We start from the raw sequence: 22,448 nt of genomic DNA, 5'->3' as shown, positions 1-22,448 counted from the left end.
TTACGCCGGTGCACAGGCTACAGCTCTTAATTCGCGATAAAACATTGGTTCGGTCCTTATTGAACATTCAACAGTGCACCTACGGCGCGAACACAAGCCAGACATCCTCTCCCCTTGCGATGGAATTTCTACGAGACATACGCGGGATGCAGGCTAAAAGCTTGTTCGGATTGGTTCGAGGTCGAAGAAAGCGGCAACGGGTGTGCAAACCAGACAAAAGAAACCACCATGAAGAACATACGAGCGTCGTTGCGACCACCGAGCCACGCTACGGAGTATGTTTGAGAGTACGTTTTGTGTTCCTTCGAAGCCTGTACGGCTCGTGCAGGGTTGCGCGACTAAGTGACGCATTAGCATAATTGCCTGTAGAAGGAAGCGATTTTTCCGCAGCGCGATCTTTCGTTCTTCTGGTGAAACGACCAAGAGGAGAAAAACAGCAATCTCGGAGGCTGCCTTGAGGAACGTTTAATATCCGCGTTATTGCCGACGTCGTGCGTTCATTACGCTTCCGTTACAATTAAACATAAAGGTATATATCATATGATCAAGAGGTAAAATTTATCGATAACGGGCTCTTCAGTTGCAATCTCGTTTCGTTTGTACGGTAACCCGCCCACCGATCGTATACATATGTATATCGTTACCACATATGTATATGTACCGAGTATGTACATGCGACGGATTCCTCGGAAACGCGAGCGTCCTGCACAAAGAAGAAGAGAAACAAGAAGAAGGAGAAAAGTCGAAGAAAGAGCGGCAGAGAAGAAAAGATTCGGGTCAGAGTCCTGGTACGGAGAACTCTGGAGAGAACCGGAGACTTTATCATCGCGCTCGGTCGCTCGCCTCTCTCATTAGTTGGCTGGCACGCCGCCCCCGGGGCCGGCCTGTGCGTGAGTTTAATCTGTGCGCGAAGCGAAGAGCGCGTGTATGCGTGAACTCACCGCTCGTCCTCGCTTAACGCGCGTCCGTCCCGTCGTGATGCCGCGCGCGTTTGCTCTCGCACACGAGGTCGTGTTTTCTCCGACACACGGTGTGCGCCGTTCGCCGCGCATTACAAACTTCGTAGACGCTCCGTTTGGCGTGTGCGTGCGGACGAGCGCGCGAGACTGGAGATGCAGCGTGGGCGGCGCGCACGCTACGGCATTCCGGAGCTGGCCCGGCAGCGGCACGAAACCGCGTAATATGGGAATGCGTGGAGGCTTGATTTTAAGTGGAGAGAACAAATATTCCTCCTTATACGCGTTGGCTAGACCTCAATTATCATGGAATCCCGACGGAGGGAGCCGAATAAATTCGAGGTTAGAACCGGGGACCTGCCAGAAATTCGCCGATCGGACACTGGGAAAAGATCCTTCGTAGAGAAGCTACGAGGTTAGAGGGATTTCACGCGATAAACGATCTTCCTTGGTTCTTTCGTTGCCCTTTCACCTCTAAAGAATTCTACGGGCCTAAAGAATGGGTCAATTCTTTTCTTATGGTTATCCTACGTTGCTACATTTTCTTTCCAGTAATTATACTCGTTTTACTATCTGCGCTATAAAAATCGACAACATCAACCTCTGTGTACCGATTTTCGTATATGTTACAAATTCCGTGATACACGGAATGCTCCTCTTAAAATCTGGGAGTATCTTGAAATGATCGAAACATGTATTTTCATACACCAGCCACCCTCCGAGTCGCAATCGAGCGGGAAACGGCGGCGTTATTCGGAGAGCCAGTGACAACTTAAGAAAGGAAATCGTCCCCTGTCTCGTCGTGCACGATTCAGCGCGATTCTATCGGCGAAGGGATTCCTCGATGAGACAAGGGAAAGAAGAGGGATGGAAAGAGAGAAGAATGCATTCGTCATTACGCGGCTACGTGACGATCAAAAGGAGGCCTGCGGTATTTACAGCGAACAGACACGATCGCGGCTATCCGATCGATCGTTCCGCTCTGTCGCAGGAACCCCAACCGAGCGTCGAGCAATTCTCGTTCTTCAAACAACGCCAATATGTTGGTTCGTGGGTCACTGCTTTGGCACGAAACTCGTACACACATGTTCGTGGCGGTGAGGGAAGAAACGGAGGGAAAGTGGAATGGGTCAGGGGCAGCGAGGAGCAAGGGAGTAGCGTCGTCTGTCGGGTATAGGGTGAAATTTAGTGCGGAATATAAGGGACCCTCCCGAGCTTGGCCTAAGGCGGGGTTTACAGCCCTCCTTGTGAATCTGGCCGTGTGCGCATACATTTTCAAAACTCACTTCGATCCACCAGGTTGGAAGGGATCGCATTGTCGGAGACAATTCTCTATCTTTTCCCTCTATCCCACCCCTGTTCCCTCCTCCACCCTTCTGTTCCGTGGCTGGCTTCTTCTTCCTTTTCACACGGGGCAGAGCCACGCGTCCGACCAACGGATACGAACCCGGCTTTCTCCAGAACTTGCCCCCTTTTCCGTTGGGTCGTCCGCGAAGAAAGGGATGCACCAACTCCTCCCAGTTTTCTGCCCTTTACACCACTTGGCGGCGACGCGTCCGACGGCCCAATTAAACTTTTAGTGCTCGCTTAACGCGTAGCTCGCGCGTCGTCTTCTCTGCTCAACCTCGCGGCACCGTGTTAACCGTCGAAAGTAAAGCCGCAACATGGTGCGAAGCGATCATTTTTTGCAAACGATAATTGAACTTTAAACGCGTTGATTTATTTATTTATCAACCGTGTGGAAAGTAGAATTTTTATAAAAGATGGTTTGTATAAAACTAAAAATAAGTACGCCGAAATTAAAGGTGATTATTTTTAAATAAATCAACTATTCGACGGAAAATATCTGTAGAAAACTAAACGAATTGCACGATTGATGCTATTTGCATTTTTTCCCATGAAATGAGAACGAACGTAGAAATAAAGTACAATATTATTTCATTGTTAAAGTAAATAAATGTATGACAAATGCGTTGTAATTAAATTTGCTCAAATGCGCGTTTTATTCAACGATCAAACATCATCGATACAATTGTATAGTCGGAATTACTCTTCAATAACGATTCAATATTTTCAATGCTTAAAGCAAAGTGACGGAAAATAGAAAATAATATACACGAGGAATCGTATCGAGGTTTATTTTGTTAACGTTACATTATTTATACACATTCGTGCGTATATTTTCTTTCTGCAATTCGGCAATAAACGGTTGGTGAATTTAGTACTGAACAATTTTTAATGGTTGATTCCTGTGCACCCGTGATTTGGTATGAATCATTGATAATATTAATAGACGGCAATATGTCTAACGAACAATTTTCGGAGCAACGCGGGATCGCAAAACTGATAAATAAAAAAAAGAGAAAAATAAAAAAGTGAAAAAAATAAATAAAACCAACAGCTTCGAAAGTTATTTAACGTGCTAATTGCTCGGGCCACTTTATTTTATAGCGGACCCGTGGAAAATATAGATTCTGTAGTTAACGTATTGAATTTCCGTGAATGTCGAGTGAATAAATGAAAATTCATGAGTAATCGCCGCCTCAGGCTGAATATTTTCGATCACCGCCAACAAACCGGGTCTCGCTCTTAAATCGTAGTCTTAAAAACATCATACCATTGTCCAAATATTATAAGAGGAATTATTTCATGGTTTGTTACTACATTCCTATTCTTTGGCGAATTTAGAAAGAAAACTTTGGGCTGTTGAACTTTCACTTTTACTTTTGAACTACAGATCGTGCATATCTAGAAATATGAAAACTTATGCGAATATTAAAAGCAATTCTTTTATTTTCCTAAATGAATCATGGCACTATCTGAAAAGCATTGTTGTTTTGTTACTCGACTTTTTAATTCATAACTATTATACTCGTATTCTACTTCTTTATCTATTCAGAATATAAAAAAGCTATGTCTACTCTCGAAAAGAAAGAAAAAAAACTTTATCCGAATGATTTCCAACAAAATAGCTCTCTATATTTTGCAAGATACTTGAAATTATGTGGATGATGGAAGCGAAGGTTACAGCTAATCACGTAGCATGCGTGTAAGATTCCAATTCCTGACTTATACAGGGATACCCTGTTTATCGGTTGACGTAGACAACGTGACGTCATTACAGCCGACCAGCTCGCACGAAAGCAAAAATTACGAGTCGAAAGAAAAATTATGACGGGGCTCACCCAGCGCGATCACGCGCACGTGGACGTGTACGCACGAGTTAAATCCTCTTGCTTCGCTCTTACAGTCGCAATCCTCTTTTCATTTCTCTTCGGTTTTCGTCCCTCATCCAGTCGATCTTCACCCTCCTTTTCCAGCTTCCCCAAAAGCATATTTCTCCTCTTGCCGTACGAGAAGTCGCGTTACCTGTGCGTATACTGATCCGTGCTCGGGCTCGTGCACATCCTCGCCTCGTGTCTTCTCTCTCTTCTTCTGGTGGTGTGCTTGTACCCGAGATATATATATATTTTAGCGGCGCTCGAGCGCCCCGCGGGCGGTCCCCGAAAGTTTGCCGATTTAAGGATCAGGAGGAACATAAATTGAAAGTAATGGCTTGGTGTGTACGTGTCAGGTCGGATGTCGACGTGCATCGGGGCCGGATGACCGGCTGCCTCTCGCTGCGGCGGTTCTGACCCGACGGTGCAAACGTTGTCCTATCACGAAAGCCTCGCTCCTTTTTTGCTTACCATCGAACTTTTTCAGAGGAGCCGACGTAGTGTGTACCGTTCTACAACACCGATGTGTACTGTCCTATCTGGTCAGACAGACTGCCAAACACGCTGCGTACTAATCCTGCGCGTGCTACGATCGCTACGCACGGCAGCTTGTAAAACAACATGGTACTTTGGTGTATACGCCATGCAGGTTGAACCCGAATGGGGCCACGTTCAGAAACTGGGAGCGAAGGAAGAGAAGAGGAAAAAGGAAGCACAAGAAAGAGAAAAAGGACACAATCCCTGTGTGTGCACGTGATAGGGATAGGGACAGAGAAAAGGAGACAACGAGAGAGATGAGAGGAACGTTCGTAGCCGTGGGCACGATAAGGTGTCTCGAGCCCCGGGTGGTGGCCAACCACCTACTGGGAGTTAAGAACTCTAAATTACGCGTGGACATGGGTTTATGTCTTCATCGGTTACAGCCAACGACCGGTCTCCGTGGAACTGACGTTCCGGTTATTCCCGGAGCTTTATTATTATATATTTCTCGCTTTTCCCCCGTTGCTCGTGTATAAATTGCTGGTCTGCGCGCAACGAAAAACAGGAGAAAAAGAAAAAAGGAGAGCAGGCAGCGAAAAAAGAAATGAAAAGAGGGAGACGAATAAGCGGTTCATAGTTGATATTGGATATGCGGGGGACCGGAGTCAAGTCGGACGTTCAACGAGAAATTAACCATGGCCTCTTCCATGCACCGCTTTTTAGCCCGTTGCTAATTAACAGGAATCGCAGAGTATGGGTTAATTAATTATTTTCGAACTTGTCGGTGTACCCGCTGTATCCAGTTTGTTTTCGTTTACGTTTCATACATTTTAATCGATGAAAATCGAGATGAACTTTTTTCCAGCACAATCGAACTTTATAAGGTATAAATCGTGAAAATTGTTTTTCCACGATGTTCTGAAACAATTTTAATCGATCAAGCGTAATATCATGCACGTTGATTGACGCGGGTTTCGGTTTTTAAATAAAATGTTAAATATATAATACTCGACTATTGCAACGCGTGCACTATCGACGGTACTCGTTATAGCACATGAAACGATACAGAAGCCAGGACTGTCGAAAACCATGCGACTTTCTTATGGGGAAACGCCTTTAACATAACCTAATATCCTAACGCAGTTCAGTCATTTCCTGGTGGCCATATAGCCGTCCCTAAAGCGAGTCCCCGGGGAGAATTTTGTCAAAGGATCTTTATTCTACGCGGACGTATAATACACCATTGCGCCTCGAGCGAAAGGGAAACGTGATACGTGAGTGTCACACCGCAAAAATTTCGATTACGCATGAACGCGTTGAGAAAGATCGCCACCGACCTATTTCTTTCTGTAACGTAGTTTGTTGCGTCAAAAAATTCTAATTACAAACTCGACAAGATCTCGCGTGCGAAAGCCTGTAATTATTTACTACATTTTTCTCGTATATCCAGGAGGTGCTCCACATAGAGCATTTCTTTAGAAAAACGTGAAAAATCAGTTAACAGTGTCGCAGGTTGCGAATAACGCAAAAACGTGTTTCCTTTTCAAATATAAGACACCACGCAGAAATCTATACTTCATGCAAAGATAATGTCAGATCAAAATAATATTATAAGTCTAGAACGTAAATTGTAATAAAACAAAGGAATATCCTATTTCTCGATTCATTCACAAACACTATTATCTAGACAGCTATCCAGCCCAAAAATTTAACCACCCTGAAAACATCTCAAAGCGATTCAACTCAAAATGATAGCCGGTCAAATGAATTTTCCATACTTTCAGTTTCATATCGTTATATTGTTTATATATATCGCGTCGAAAAACCATACATATCATCGTCAATACATCGGTGATTTCTTAATCATCTCTAGTTTTTTGCTGTTTGCAATTTGACAGATGAGTCCAGGAGTTCGTAGCAATCTGACGAACGCAGACGCACACATGATTGGCCGGATGCGACCATGCAGTTCGACTCCAGTTTTAAATATTGAAAACGTCAGGGCTTTGAAGCAACAGCCGACAGACTGCCGCGGACAGGAAAGCTCGCGTTTTGTTTGATGTTCAGAGTATTTTCAGAAATTTCAACATCGTACATCGCCCGAAAATCCTACCATCGATCGATCGAAATCGCGATTGGAAATTGACGGCGACCGTATTTCCTCGCGGACAAGTACCGCGGGATGCATCCGGTGATATTTTAATAGCTGCGTAGCTAAAAAGTTCGACGCTCGTGTCACCGGTATGTGTCAATGCATACTTGATGAAACTCTATAATATAATCATATTGGTTCATAAATATGTACGTATTAATATAATACCTAACTAAATTAATAATAATGCTATAGTAATAAACTATTATTAAATAATATTTTCTATTAGAAATAGTGAATATGTAATACATTTAATGCTATATAATACTATGTAGTACATTTAAATGAAATAAAATACATGCAAGAGCGCTCGAAACAGATCTTTTATTAATTAATAATTCTTAGAAGGTTAAATTTAATAATATCCATAAAAGAATAATAATAATAATGGTTTACAAAATTTGTATTCTCATCGTTCATGATCCGATTCTGTGTCTCGATATACGTCTTCCCCTAACATTTTCGATTTGTGGTTCGTGCCACTCGAACCTCCACGCTAGAATCCTTTCGAGTCTCTATTTCTGATAATTACAAGAAGGAAAAACAATGGGCTCAATCACGCTGCGGAACAATAGCGAAATACAACAATTGCGTGTAGGACCCCCCATGAAGATACGCGCCCAGTTGGTAATTGGACGTTGGCTTGCAGGGAGCCCTACGTGCCAAGTGCTCAAATCCCTTCGCCGCTAGATACTTGCATTGTTTATGCCTCTCGTTCATTCTACGTGCATCTTGTATAGTTAGAGTGGGGCTACTGGCGTGATACACAGTTAAGGACAAGCGATTCTGGCAGTGCTTACTCATTGTTATACTGAAAAAGAATCACCAACTAGGCCTAGGTATTTCGCTCATGAAATCAAGATTAGCTGGTTACCAACTAGCTCATCATATAACTAAATTTAACATCTTTGAAGTTTGTGATCCCCGATGTGTGAATTAATTGTAAAACTTTGTAATTATCGTTATATAGTAAAATCAAGCCACATCTTCATAGTTGTTTTAAAGTACAAGTTCAAAAAAACTCCCTCTCCTGAAGCATTTTATTTGTTTTGTACATTATTGAACAAAGTATTTTATGACACTTCATAATTAGAAATTAGTTTGGAAGATCAGAAACAGAGACTTTTCTTTAGAAATAATTAAAGGGATCTTAGAGATCCTTTGATCAAGAATTAATATTTCAAATTGGAATTCTATTATTAGTTTAATGATTCTCCTGATGTTGAAGCTCATATAGCCGATGGCATTTGTGGTACTTCTCGCTTCTTACTCGACCCGCCCAAAACCATGAATTTAGTTTTCTACACAGCCCAAGGCGATACGCAGGATAATATCAATGTAGCGGTCATACTCTATTGCAATTGAAATGAACGGTTCGATTCACTACATGCACTACTGCTTGGGTACACGCCAATTTTGGCTGTGATTCGAACCACCCTCCTTCTATTCCGAAACCCTTCTAATTTTAATCATATCATAAAGAGCAGAACATCTTTGAACTGAGTACGACAATTTTGACAGAAAGTGAAAAATAGATGGAAAGAAGAAGAGGATGAAATCTTATCATTATTCTACAATAAATTGTATCAAAGAAAGAATTTTTATGATATTCATGAGAAAATGATTCGAATGTTGAATTGTCTTTGATAGTATATAAATCAGATCACTGCCAAAATTGCTTGAAACCTTTTACAGCTGCAAATTTTACGCAACATACTCACCTCCGGAAACAAATTGTGTCGAGTATGCAAATTGAGCGAGTAACATTCGCGTCGTTTATTAAAATAATAATTCGCGATATTTCCTTATTTATAATCCCGACTTCTTCGATAATATTCGTTTAGCGTATTTCATGCAAAATGTAACGTAAGGTGCGCATAAATTTGATGCGGAATATCAGGTATCGTTGGATACATTATCGATTTCGGTGAACCAGTTTCGCGCAATCACGCGTTACGATTTACTAGCGCACATGAGACAGAACCTAAATACTGGGACTCCCATATAATGGATTATAGTAACAACCATTAAAACCGCTCGTAACAAATCATTTTATTTTCCCTCTTTCATCATGGACGTTGAAATATTTTAATAATAATTTATTATTTATTATTATTTATTATTATCATTATTTATTATTTATTATTATATTTACTTTACACCAATTACCAAATTATTCGAAACCTCTGATTCCGTTTTTTCGAGCTCATAACGCTCGCGACGTGGCACAATTTATAAATTTTATTCTCCGCTGTAAATCGCACGCTGTAGATCCGATTCTAGCAATTAAAGTATAAAAACATCGTTCCAGCAGTCGTTTGAATCGCGAAAAGTTCTTCTTTGAAAGCTTGGATAACCAGCATCTCCTCCTCGACGAGTTCTTTTATTTTGTCCGCGAGCATCGAGCAGGGTGGAGCGTAAGGAGCTTGAAAAGAACAAGTTTTAAACTGTGGCAGCGTAAAGAAAATGCTTTTCTTTTAATAATTTCAGATAAATACGGCGAAGAGAGCGGAGCCGAGTATTTTTGTATTCGCCGGTCTTTTGTATTCGCCCGGGCTGGGATCTGTAAAATTTTCCCGGTAATTGACGATCCTTTTTCCCTCGATTAATTCAACGAAGATCTGTGGGCAATCCTGCAGACGACGGGAATTTGATAACGTCGTTGCAATCGGAGACACGTTTCAATTTCTTTGCACATCCAGTGTCTTTTTAATATTAAATTTTAAGAAACGAGAGGAGATTGCTGCAGCAATCCCAAGATGAATCTCTAATTTTCTAAACCGTATCGCTGGATTAATTTCGTGTTGTCATCTTGTATGTCTATACACGTTGTAAATCTTTGCAGAACAATCAGTTCCATTCGATATTCAAAAGTAAAAAGCATTTGCTATTGAAAGCTAAATTCACTTCTACTTAAACGCCCTACTATTTTACTATCAGAATTAACAACTCTGAGTCAACAGTATCGGATCAAAACTCTAAAAATAGTTTTAATGTCACATAATGGAAATGTAAGCGTCGATCGTATGCACGACAGTGATCGAATCGCCAGGACGTTCTGTTAGGAAGAGAAACGAAGCGAGAGCGCGGGGAACGAGATGCGATGGACAAAACGTCGTCGACGGAAATGTTTCGAAAATTTCGAGCTGGTACGAATGTCTCAGAGCAAAAAAGCAAGCCGGAGCACTCAGAGCGCAACTTTTCCATCGGCGGTCCGCCGGGGGCGTAAAATTGTGAGGTCTGGCGCTCCCTTTACTATCCGCGTATTCACGGCCCGAGGTCTGAGATTCCGGCCATCTGTCGAAAATCCTGATTTTACATTTTCCTTCTTCTCGTTGTAAGTAAATCGCAAATCACGACCTGTACCTATGCTTTCCACCCTGAATTCGAAAATGATATCTTCAAGCCTTACGAAAGCAAAAGATTATAGCGGTTAATATCACATTAGGATCCAATTATCGATTGTTTTCGATGATCTATTAGACAGGTATCGTTCAAATGTGATATATAAATGTAAAGAAAGTTTATGAAGTATGTAATACATGTAAGTTGAAGGAAAAGATTGCTTTTGACACAAAGTTATAACACAAATGTGTTAACATTAAGGATAAAAAGTAACGATTAAGTAGGGCGAATAGAGTTGTAAGTAAAATGCAACTGGACGTAGATTGGATCCCTTGTCGAACCTCGATACACCTTTTGTACCCTGGAGCTGACCCCGTTTCGTTCACGACTGATTTAATGATGACGGAAGTCGCTTAACCTACACTTAAACTGATCATAATCGTTACTTGTATCCTACACCCTTTTAGAAACGATATTTCGATCATACCTATGGAACCTTATCATATGTATTTTTACCAGTTAAGTTCTACTAATATATATATACACACATAATATGATTGGAAAATTAGTATTTTTTTAAATAATTTTCAATAGTCTTTTACCTAAACTGCATTTCGTACGGAATTTTTACCAAACAAACATTAATTAACCACTTAAAAGGCATTAAAACATTAGGCATTAAGGCATTAATAATTATTCATTTCATTATCTTCGATTCTTCGTTGTTAGGTAGTTTTAATATAATACAAATTCATGAAAACAGATTGAGATTGTTCAAGTGTTTGATTAGATGGCTGTTCAGGCGTTACAACAGCAATAGCCAGAATGGTGAGAATCTTCGAACAGAATATTTCCACGTAGGCTATGAACAAATAGCGTGTAGCTTTGTCCACTGAAGTGAATGGTGCCCATGAAATGTCTGGACCACTGTAGCTTCCAAACTTCGGTAATCATACAGTCCAGTGCACCACAAAGCAAATCTATCCGCGGTAATCTCCTTCTTGTGGAATATGGAATTTAATAACTTTATTTGATAACTCAAAACAACAGCATAAAGACGTATCAAACTGTTTTTCGAAAACAATTGTTGCAAAAGTCGTTGGAAAATCTATTGCAGCGAGCAACATGTTTTGAAGGTTGTTAGTCAGGGAAGCTTCTATTTTTATATCTTTTATATCTTTTATATCTTTTATATCTTTTATATCTTTTATTTGTGTAATGGAAGGATAATCACGTACAAATATGTTTTTAAACTTCTTCACAACTCTTTGAATGTTTTAAAATAAAGGATTGTTAAATAAATGCCATTTGTGAATCTTCCAATACACTTTTATTATAAGGAGACTTTATATCATAGTAGTAGAAGATTTTATAGTAAAAGATTATCTTCGTAATAGTCATTTAACAATTATCGCGACGAAATCATTTATATGGACCAATTATGCTTTGATGGTACGTGACACGAGTTTTAAAAAAGTTCATAAGTTTATTACGACTCATCGATTTTTATTCCCTGTCAAAAATTGAAGGGTTGAAGATCACCTCGACCAACGTCAATGTAAAATAAATCTGTTCTTAAACAAATGTAGATGAAAAGCGGCGAGGATTTCCAGAAGATGTCAAGATCGCCGTAACCACAATCACTCAGAATGTCTTCCTCGGTTACAGCGTTCATATATCCCATGAGGAACCCCTTTCTATCTTACCATCGTGGGTAAATTATTGGTAGGTACGACGTTAAAACATAATTGATTAATACTTGGATTTCGGGATATACGAACTGATAATATTACAGCGGACGATCCACATTTTATCTGCAAAGTTTAATACAATTCAAATCCGAGCTTATTTAATTATATTAAGAAAAAGAGGATGCGAAATTTTTGTAACTGTACAAAGAAATCAAAACAGACTAACGGAACAACCGATACCATATATGCTTGTACTATTTCTATTTGTCTATTGGTTCATTAAAATAATGAAAAAGAAACAAAGAAATAACTATGTTCTCATACAAAAGCTTCATACAAAAACTATCTTTACAGTACATTAATATAATCGTTTGAAGAAAGAATTTGTAAACAGTTTACCATTATAATCGTCTATACAAATTCATAAAACTCTCACAAGCTGTCATTATTTAAGTTTATCAGTTTTAATGAACTTCCTGATTTCTATCAAAGTAACTTACATTCTTATAGAAAATCTTCTAAAGCTATCTAAAGCAGCGCGTGTTAACGAGATTTATCGTGATGCGATAGCTCTTACAGAATCTTTCGTCACGATTTCGTATAAATGTCAATAGACTTTTGTTGTAGATCGAAAGAAACGATTCGCGCGTAACGTATCATTATAGAAACCGAGATAGGTGAATTGTTAACGCACGCCTGCTCTCGGTTAATATCAACGCAGCATTTAACAAGAAACGAACATTAAATACGTCAAAATATCATAGTTCTGGCTGGCAGGGAGTTCGGATGGTTTAACTGGCTTTGATCTTTGTACGTAACGGTGCTCAAGGTCTGTTACAACGGTGAATTATACCCTCCAACTCCTGCCGTTTAACAACAAAGCGACCTGTTTCGTTTGGTATACGTTTCCCTCTTTCTCCATTTCTGCGTTTCTCTGCTTCCACGTTCTCTTCGCCCATTCCTGTGAATTTCTATCGTCTCTTTACGTGCTTCCGAAAAAAGAAACGATGGAAAACGAGTTAATGTCTCGCGGCAAGCTCTAAAGCGTTCCCATGCTTTATATCATTTACCACGGAACGAAGAGAATGACCACGAAGCACATAATGATGACACGATCGTTTAACGCGTTTAACAACATTAATTGCTCGCCTCTGTTGCGAATTTAGGAGCCGGGAGTTTCGAAGAGCAACACAAACTGGGAAATACAGCAGAATTTTTACGTATCTAAATATTTGATATTCTGTAAAACGATACGTAAAAATGGAAAATCAAATGTTATCGATAACTCTGAAAACGAAAACACTAATATCACAGATACACGCTAGATGCGTTGAAATCAGTAATTCAATGATTACAGGCATAAGCCTAAAATAGTTTAATGAAATAAACGATGTTGCAAAATACCAGAACTAAAAGCATAACAAGGGCATCGCCTAAATCCGCGAGGAACGACGGTCAAAATGATTCAACGAAATTCTAGACTCGTTCCAGACCGACATAGATCCACCCTCGCTTCTAACCGCACATAAACGGTAAGGATAACCTAGCATTTTATACACAAGATCTATGGAGGCTAAGCAATAACGTTTAGCGATAATTCTAGGGTAGCCTGACCACGAGGCCTCGGGCTTTACGGATGACTTATGCTTGCTGAAGTTATTTGAACTCGTCGATGTATCGAGTTGTGGCACCGTGAGTCCCCGACGTCTTTGTCAATGCGCTGTACAAATGTTAGCGCACAAGACGTACGGCGAATCCCGCGTTGTTATCTCGCGGGTGGTACAGAAGATCTTGTCTAGTGAAATAGAACGCGAGCCCGCTTCGTAATTTCAACGTAAAAAGCATACACACCGACCTTATTATCAGCTCGCGTGTAAACGTTATCGGGCCGTCGCCGAAAAGAAACACTGTGTCTCCCCTTCCATTTCCGTAGGTTCGATTGATCGACTCGTTCCGTAGACTGAAAAACGTGTATGTATTTCTATAGAAATTTGTATCAGAACGGAGACATTGCATCTCTCTCGAGATGTTTAATTAATCCTGAAACGAATCACTTCCCACGTATAATGAAATATTTCGAAACAACAAATACTTGATATATCGCTTCATTCGTTTGATGAATAGTTTATTTCCGGTGACCGTCACTAGTGATTCACGAGAATCAAACATCGTTCATCTATAATTTTGAATCCCTTTGAAAGCTCGATGGGATCTATAATTTACTCTACAAACTTACTTTCTAATCGCTCCTTCCTTATTCTTTCTTCTTCGACCTACTCCATTCACTTTCACCCATGGGGCATCGTTTAATTTCGATTTTCGAGATCCTTTGACGAAAGCGTATACGGTGACAACTGATTCCACGAGCATCTGTGAATAAAAGAACTGCAAGTGCTGGACGAGTAACGCCAGCGGGTGCTCACGCAATAAAGATAATTGCAGTTTGATCCAGGTAGCGTTAGCCGGGGGACGCAAAATACATCTAACGAAGACAATCTCTTTTTCGTTTGGAAAGGTTGATCAAACCGTTGCACGTACCAACAGACGGAAGCAGACAATCTGTTGGATGGAAGGAATCTGTTGATGGAAAGAAGAGTAGATCGGAGACGTTGGACGAAAATCGGAGAAAGATCGCGAAAGAGAGATGATAAGGGGGCGGAAGAATAACGATAATAGAAATACAGGGAAAACGAAAGAAAAATTTCGAGCGGAGGAGAATTGTGAGCGAAATAAGGAGAGGAAGATAGAGAAACCAGAGAAAGCATAGGTAGGGAAAGAAAGAATCCGTTGGGATCCCAAGCCTGCTGGCGTAATTCTGCTGGATGACAAGACGGGGGTTAGAGGACAGGTGCTACTGACGCCTTTGATCTCTTCCGCATTACACGCTGTAGAGTATCACGCTCAAAAAAGGGAATTATCAAAATATCCTGGCCGGTTGCGCCCGCTCCGCTAGAAAGAACAGCGATCGATACCCGCTTAGGGTCATATCAACCGTGACGTTCTCTTTGTTCTCCTCCTGTTCGTCGTTTCGAAATCGTTTCTCGGTATTCCTTTTGCATACTCCACCTGTATGCAGTGTAGCAATATACCTTGCCACCGTACCATGCAAGACAACATTACAAAATTGCGGAGAAACTCCAAGGATTTCGTCTTCATTTGCTCTTGGAGAAATGTTGCAAAGGATGTGTAGGTAATATCAAGCATCGAGATTAACAATATTATTCGATTGTGTTATTATGTTTTTTGAAGATTTAATTTTACGCGAAATTTGAATTATTGTAGAGACTTTTATATTTCTCAAACTGTGGTAGTAGGAAAGTATAATTTCATACAATTAACACTTTCTTATAATAGAGCTGTCGTAAAATATTCGAAGATAATAGAGCGAACAGAATGAAACAGTATTTTGGAATTTTTTGAAGATACTCGCGGTACTTCGAGATATCAAACAATTGAACTCGTTGAAATAGTACGTAAGTAGATATACATACATATCAAGAGTAAACAATTCTACTTATAGTACTGTTTGATATGACATTTATTTTATAACGTAGGTATTCTATATATACGGGATTTTTATTTTAATGATAACATTTTTCCGAAATTATATACCTAACTCGTTTCTTGCCCACATTTTACATTTCATTCCTACAAGCTATCATTTTCAGAAATAAATAATTCGAACGCATGATATCAAACACGAAGTCATTTATTCTCAATCATTCGGTCAAACTCTTATCGGGAAGGGAACATTCAAGGAAGCGAGGAACGCCGCAAGGACGCAGAAGAAGATTTACAGCTGGTCGCCAGGAAGGATAAGCGGAACTATTTATTGAATATCATTTATCATTGAGGAGATCTCGTATTTCTCAGAGTCGCACATCGAAACGGCCGAAAACACCGGCTATTAGGTGTAACGTCACGGCTATTGGTACGCGTATGTGGTAATTACGCCGGGGCCTGGAGTACGCGTAACGCAAGAAACAAATTATCGATACCTCGAGCGAAGATTCGCTGCCTCCGGTACCAAGCGTCTAGCGACGATAATCGACACATGTCGTTCCCGTGGCTGGCAGACAAAAACTAGGCGGCGAGATTCCCAATGGACTCCCGAAAGCTGTTGACGACAAATCGAGGGTTAAAATACTATCGGTAAATAGCAAGTGGAATGAGAACGGGGGTGAGGCCAAGGGAGACGCGTATCAGATGGCGCAGGGGGGATTATAACCCTAATTTCGGCTATCCGCGTGACACTCTACTTTAAATGAAGTAGCCTGGTCGCTCCCATGGCCGAGCAACAATCAATCCTCGTGCATAATAGGAACTCTTGTTATCGGATCGTTAAGAAATTCCTACGATCACTTCCTATACAAGGAAACTTGGCTGATTAAGGCGATAAGACAGATAAAAACGAGACTTTGTGAAATAGGAAATCGACGTTGAAACGTTGTCTTAATTGTTGCGTGATGCAAAGATTAGACAATAGGACTATTTGATTTCGATCTTTTTCATTTTTACGACTTGAACGGGATTTGAAGTTAATTAATGATAATAGATAGATGATAATCCAATAAAGAAGAAGGTAATCCAAATACGATCATTGTTTATTTCACTTCAGAATTCATTTGATTTCCGACTAATGCACAACTAACAAAAAGCATTTATTTTGGCATACTTTTACAAACTTCTAAACGATCAATAATTTAATAACATAAATAACTAAATACTAAACAAACAGTCGATTCATCGTAAGAATTCTTTACCTATTTTCATCAAACACGTACATTTTTCTCCCATTTTACATTGTACATGTAGGTACATCGGATCAATTGTATCAATAAATCTTTAAGTTGACATTTAATTAGATGATCTGCCGTTAATTCTTTGCAGATCCGATGTATAATTTTAATACAACATTGATAAGATTTAAACAATCATCGTGATTAGATTTAAATATGCAACTCGAAATTTGATTCCTTCTTTATTTTTAAAATCTGTTTAAACTTGCCTGATCATTGATTCAGAAATAATGGGTGAGCATACGCAAAACATAAAGAGATGAGGAATCGGTATCTGAGCACGCAATCGCTATTTCTGTGGCGGCTAATTCGCGCCACTTTCGTTAATCCGAGGTAATAACGCACCGTTGATTAGATAAAATCACCGTGACCGTGATCACGGCAACAGCGGTTAAAGTTATTTCCACCTCGGCCGAAAGTCCTCCATAAATCACGTTTCGCGGACGTCCAAAATTCTTCTGCAATCTCGCAAAGCGTTTTCAGAGGAACCGCGAGCCTGTCTAGTTGCAACCCTTCCCCCACGATGGCGCATTCCTTCGAAATGGCCCCCTTACACTGGATCACGAAAATTTTACCTCTGCTAGCACGCTCAGCTCTAGGCTAGAAATTATCGTAGTACGATAATTTTTCATAACATATTTTTCAATTAGTCATAAAATAGACTTCATAATATTAGAAATACTTACATAAAATACATTTAACGTTTGAACGATTCAAAGAACTGGATTGTAAACACTTCAACCAACTTACACTCGCACAACTACTTCCGCAAACATTATAATCAAGTAAAACGATTAATTGTTGGAAAAAAAGCAATATGGAAGATACTCCCTACGTCTCGATAACGTAATTTCCTCGTTACCAAAGAAGTTACTTCCTAGAATTCCAAACTTTGACTGTATATCGTGCTCTAGCGTAATCCGGCCAAAGGCGAACAACAGTTCCTTGCCTCGATCACGGTGCGGCGGTTCCTTCGGTGACCAAGCTGGACGACAGACACGCTCGATCGTGGGAGAAAAAATGGACAACGCGTCGGCGTTGCCGTGAAGTTTTTTCTTATGTACCTACTACTCACTGCATGCCATATAGCCCGGAAAGATAATTATAGTTTCTCGATCGACGTAAGAATTTCTGAGATTTCTGCCAGCTAGCCGCCTTCTACGTCGTAGAATAGTAGTAGAGTATCTTTATAAGCAACGAGTGTGGGTGAGCTGACCGCCCCTACCATGGTAAAAGGCAGTAGTGGAGGGAAAGGAGACGGAGGGGATGCTAAGGGCCAAAGTGAAGGCTTCGCCGGAGAAAGATTAGCAGACCAGCCAAGACTTTCGTGTTTCTCGGATCCACAGACCCGTAGATCATGATAATTGTGAGAACAATTCATCAGGTAAATTTCACGCTAAGCGGTCCCCGGATTCGTTGGCATGTACCGATCATCCACCGGCCGGTCCATTAATCACGATCTCCAATTGTCGGTCGGCTCACTCATCAACGCGATATGTGTGCGAGCTTTCGTCTTTTTTCTCGATCGAACGGATCGACCATGATACCCGTTTTTGCGCAACATTCCTCAATATCGTCATACAGAATGTAACAAAGCGCGTGTAAATGTGCGATGAATTATATCTATTTTACGATTCTGTTATCTTTTTTACGAAAATATCACAAAATCGCTTCAGATTCCCATTCTTTGGACGATTTATGCGAAAATGTTAAATATCGAGGCTCCAAACTTATACGTTTGTTACACGACCACAGCATTTTGCTTGCATAAGGGTTAAGAATTAATCAACATAGCAGAAGAAAGGAAGACGAATTAGTTGTTGCACATCAAATGGTCTGCAGACATTTAATATACTCAAATTATGATTTTTGAATTCCCGTAACCGTAAGACGTTATTCCCCAGTTGACGTCTTCTTCGCGTCTGTAAATGCTCAATTTGTCGGCACTTTCTACAGGTGTTCGTGGTTGAAATCACTTACCAGCCATAAACGGGAGAACAACCGAACGGATAATACGTGTTTGCACTAATAGTAGGTCCTTCGTAAACATAGGGTAGCTTCTATACGCTAGCAATTATTATCGTACTCCGTGTAAGTATGTTCAAATACGGTGTACGGGCGTTTATCAATGAAGTTGCTTCATCATCATCTCAAAATCACAGCTACGATAATGACTGTCGCGTTATCGTTGACAGCTAACACGGCAATGCTAATCACGAAACCCGTAATCCTAGCTTTGCAGATTTTTCAATGATTGTACATTATCGTCGTCGATCTTTTCGATTGGCGTTTTAAAAAATTTAAGCCTTTCGTTTGGAAACAGTCGAAGACTATCGAGAAAGTCAATGCATATTTATCGATCTTTTTATCTTTACAGACTTTTATAGACATCTATACTTAAAAGATTGTGGGTATCGTGTATAATTTTTCAAGCAAGAAATATAAAATTTCGCAATTTTATTTCTAAACAATCATTTTTTAATACGTTATCGAAAGTTACTCGTGACAGTTCTTTTCGATATCCAGATCATTCCTTGAAATAAATATTGGTTATAATTCTTAACGATTGAAGTAGGAAAGCAAAAGAAAAATAGCATTAATTTTTATCGACAAATGCGACAGTTTGATCTTATCATTTATTAATTAAGTAACTGTAACGTTATTCTTAAACAACTATTTCCATAATTACAATTTACAACAAGGAACAATCCGGGATTTGTTACGGTAGATACAATCTCACGGAATGAAAGAAAAATTTCCCATTCATCGTATTACGATCAATACCATGTTCAAAAGTTAAAACAATCATCACGTAAGACGCAAAAAATTGTTGTCGAAATTCCTTGATACAACCGTTAATCTTCTACCTCGACCTTTTGTAATTCTTCCGGCATTGTTACGACATTATAATAGCGCAAAAAGCCAGTCGAGACCAAAGGAAATCTTGAGACCTATTATAAGGAGAGAAAAAGGAAGCACCGCTTGTCGAAAGAAGAGTACAACGCCGATATCCTGATTCTGACGCGGTGCGAAACGACGCGTCGCGGTTCCTCCGGATCGTGGGAGAGGCGCGCGTGAAAATCGCGGCTGTCGGTTTGGTTCGGTCTAAATGTAACCCTAAAAGTTCGAGGCAACGGCCAAAAGAATGTATAATTACGAGACATAAAAATAACCATCGCCCACTCAAAAGTATTCGTTGCGGCTGGCCAGTGTGTAACGATGTGCTTTTGGTTTTGGGTCGTCGCACCCACAACTTGGAGATTCCCATCGATCTCTCGACACACCACCCGTTTCTCTCTGAACCAAAAGATGTTCGGCAATTTTTCGACAGTGATTACACCAGCAGCAAGCCTTGCCTGACCCGCGCTGTAAAAATCTTGCTTTTAAGTATAAGGCAGGCGAGTGGACAATGGAGAAAAAGTCGAAGAAACTCTCTCGCCACCGTCCATTCGTCCGTCCGTTTCGAGGAATTTGAGCGCGAATTGAGGGTGGAGAACAGGGATTTTACCGTCCAAGAGCCAGCAATCTTTGAAATCGTTTTCCTGCGTGACGCTCGCGGGCGTCTGTTACACCTTTTTTATGCGATAAAAGACTATACGCAAAGAAGGTAGTGGTCCCAGGATACATTTTCCTAGCGACGGTATCTTTCTTCGGAAAAGCACGGAAATTCAGATTCTCGTGGGAATTCGAGCCAGGGATGAAAATATTAAAAAGAAGGGAAAAAACGTATACGATTCATTGAAATAACGTCGTTATCGTCGGCTTCAGAGCGTGTTATTGAAGCCTATTAAAAATTATTTTATGAAAATATTGCGAATGTCTCATCGAACAGCAGAGTTATACCTACCATACTCTATAATCTGACGAACAAAGTTTCGAAATAGAAATATTAACATTCATATGACATATTGCGCATTCGACAAATATTGTGTTTTGAAAAATATTTACCTGATCCATACATCTTTACTTAAATCACCTACTAATCTAGCAATTTATTTCTACAGGAAAGCCAACTATCGAGTTTCTGACGCTGATGAGAACCGGAAACTCGTCGATCGAAACGGAGAGTAGGAAAATCGTCCGAATCACCATCTGTCATGGCGGATTGTTAACTCGGTTATAGCGCACGCATATCAAATCGTTCGTGACGTACCTTAGCACGAAATGGGCAGCGCAGTAATGCGATTTGGATATATGGAGAGTCCTCTGGGATATTACCAGTACAGAGCTTTCTCCCCTGCGATACGACAAATGATATGCATATGTAAATACGGTGACCGAGCATTACGAATCGGCCTAACGCCGGGAAATCTGATTTGCAAACCTTCCTACGAATATTCGAGCGCATACGCCTTTACTACTTGTGATTACTTTACATTTTCCAAAATCTTTTTCAATCTCGCGCAGTAAAATTTTCTTCTTAATGATACAAGCTGAAGCCAGTAAACGTTTAATTATAATATTCGACTACAATTCTATCCTTCTTATCTAAAATTGTACTCGCAATAAATAACACGATCAAAATATGTTTCTCTGTGTCAGCATATTTCTCAATTAGAACGTACTTACGCTAGTCTAAGTAATCCGCACCAGACGCGCTTCGTCGAGAAACGTCTGAAACGGAAAACTGCAGAGAAGAGAAAAACACGGGTTTCTCTGAATTGATCCAGTGACCTCGAAACAACACAACCAGAGAGAAAGGTCCAAGGGAGTTTGGTTTTATCTCACGGTCTTTCACTGTATCAGCGGCGCTCGGATGATCCCGTTAACAGGATCAAGACTCGTGGCATAGACGAAGGGTTCTTGTTATTCGCAATCGCCTTCTCTGGTCCTTAGGGACGCGAAATCCCCTCTGGATGCTCGGAAAATTACCAGGAACGCTAAGATATATTCATTTGCAGAATACACAATGAACGAAATTACTCACTGCCATCTTTCTCATTAACTTTTTCTTAATGAAATTAAATTGAAATTAAATTAAATAACCATCGACTTATTGAGCGTCGATCGAGACTTGCACTTTCTCGAGTCGCGTTTTCTTCAAGATCGTGTCCATGCTTTTCGAATACGATCTTGATGCAAAAATTATTCTTCGTTCGACTGTAATTCTATTATTCGACGAACATATTATGCAAAAGTGCACGAATTTAGATCTTGGTCGTTTCATACGCTAGTTAATATCTACAAACAGTAATCGAGAATTTTAAACACGACTGCATTACGATACCCAGAACAAACGTTATAATTAGTGAAGCGAAGCAAACGTCTTAGATACGACTCGTAATAATACGAGTACATATCTACCTGTAAGACATAGTGCAGACTTTCGACCCTCGTCCCAAAGTACCAACCCTTAGCCCTTGCCGTCGTACTAATGATTTGCAAACATCGACCCTCCGCTCGTTTCGCTCATTACAAAGTTTTTTCCCGGCGTGTTGCGCATGGACAAGATGAAAGTGTTCCAGGAGTTTGGAAAGAATAAGAAAATGAAATTGAACAATCTCGTTTAGTCTTTTGGTCTTGATCGTTACAATAGACCGTAAAATTGATCACCATAATTCATATTTAACTCCTTGTAAACATTACTATTACAATTTATTTCCCAAGTCTAACGTTCCAAATATCTTTCAATAAAAATCAAAATTTGGAGAGTAGAAGTTATCGAGAATAAAATTTCATTTCCTTATAAGCAATTAATCATATGTTTCGTTTAATAAAACGAATACAGCAAAATAATAATTGCAAATGTCGTAACACTGTTATTTGTACCTACGTCAAGAAATACTCGGAAATTATTGCAGAGATTT

General features: G+C 40.1%; 1 long non-coding RNA gene across 1 annotated transcript; it reads left to right on the top strand.

Annotated features, from left to right (window-relative positions):
- The first annotated feature begins 17,847 nt into the window (after positions 1-17,847).
- On the top strand, positions 17,848-22,298 carry LOC117152224. The gene is made up of 2 exons (XR_004462542.1): positions 17,848-18,025; positions 20,646-22,298. It is a non-coding gene; the product is annotated as an uncharacterized LOC117152224 (long non-coding RNA).
- Positions 22,299-22,448: the final 150 nt, after the last annotated feature.

The sequence above is a fragment of the Bombus impatiens genome, unplaced genomic scaffold (assembly GCF_000188095.3).
Source record: "Bombus impatiens unplaced genomic scaffold, BIMP_2.2 scf_0044, whole genome shotgun sequence".
Classification (NCBI taxonomy): Eukaryota; Metazoa; Arthropoda; class Insecta; order Hymenoptera; family Apidae; genus Bombus; species Bombus impatiens.
Note: the sequence above shows the minus strand (reverse complement) of the source record. Positions and strands in the feature narration are given on the sequence as shown.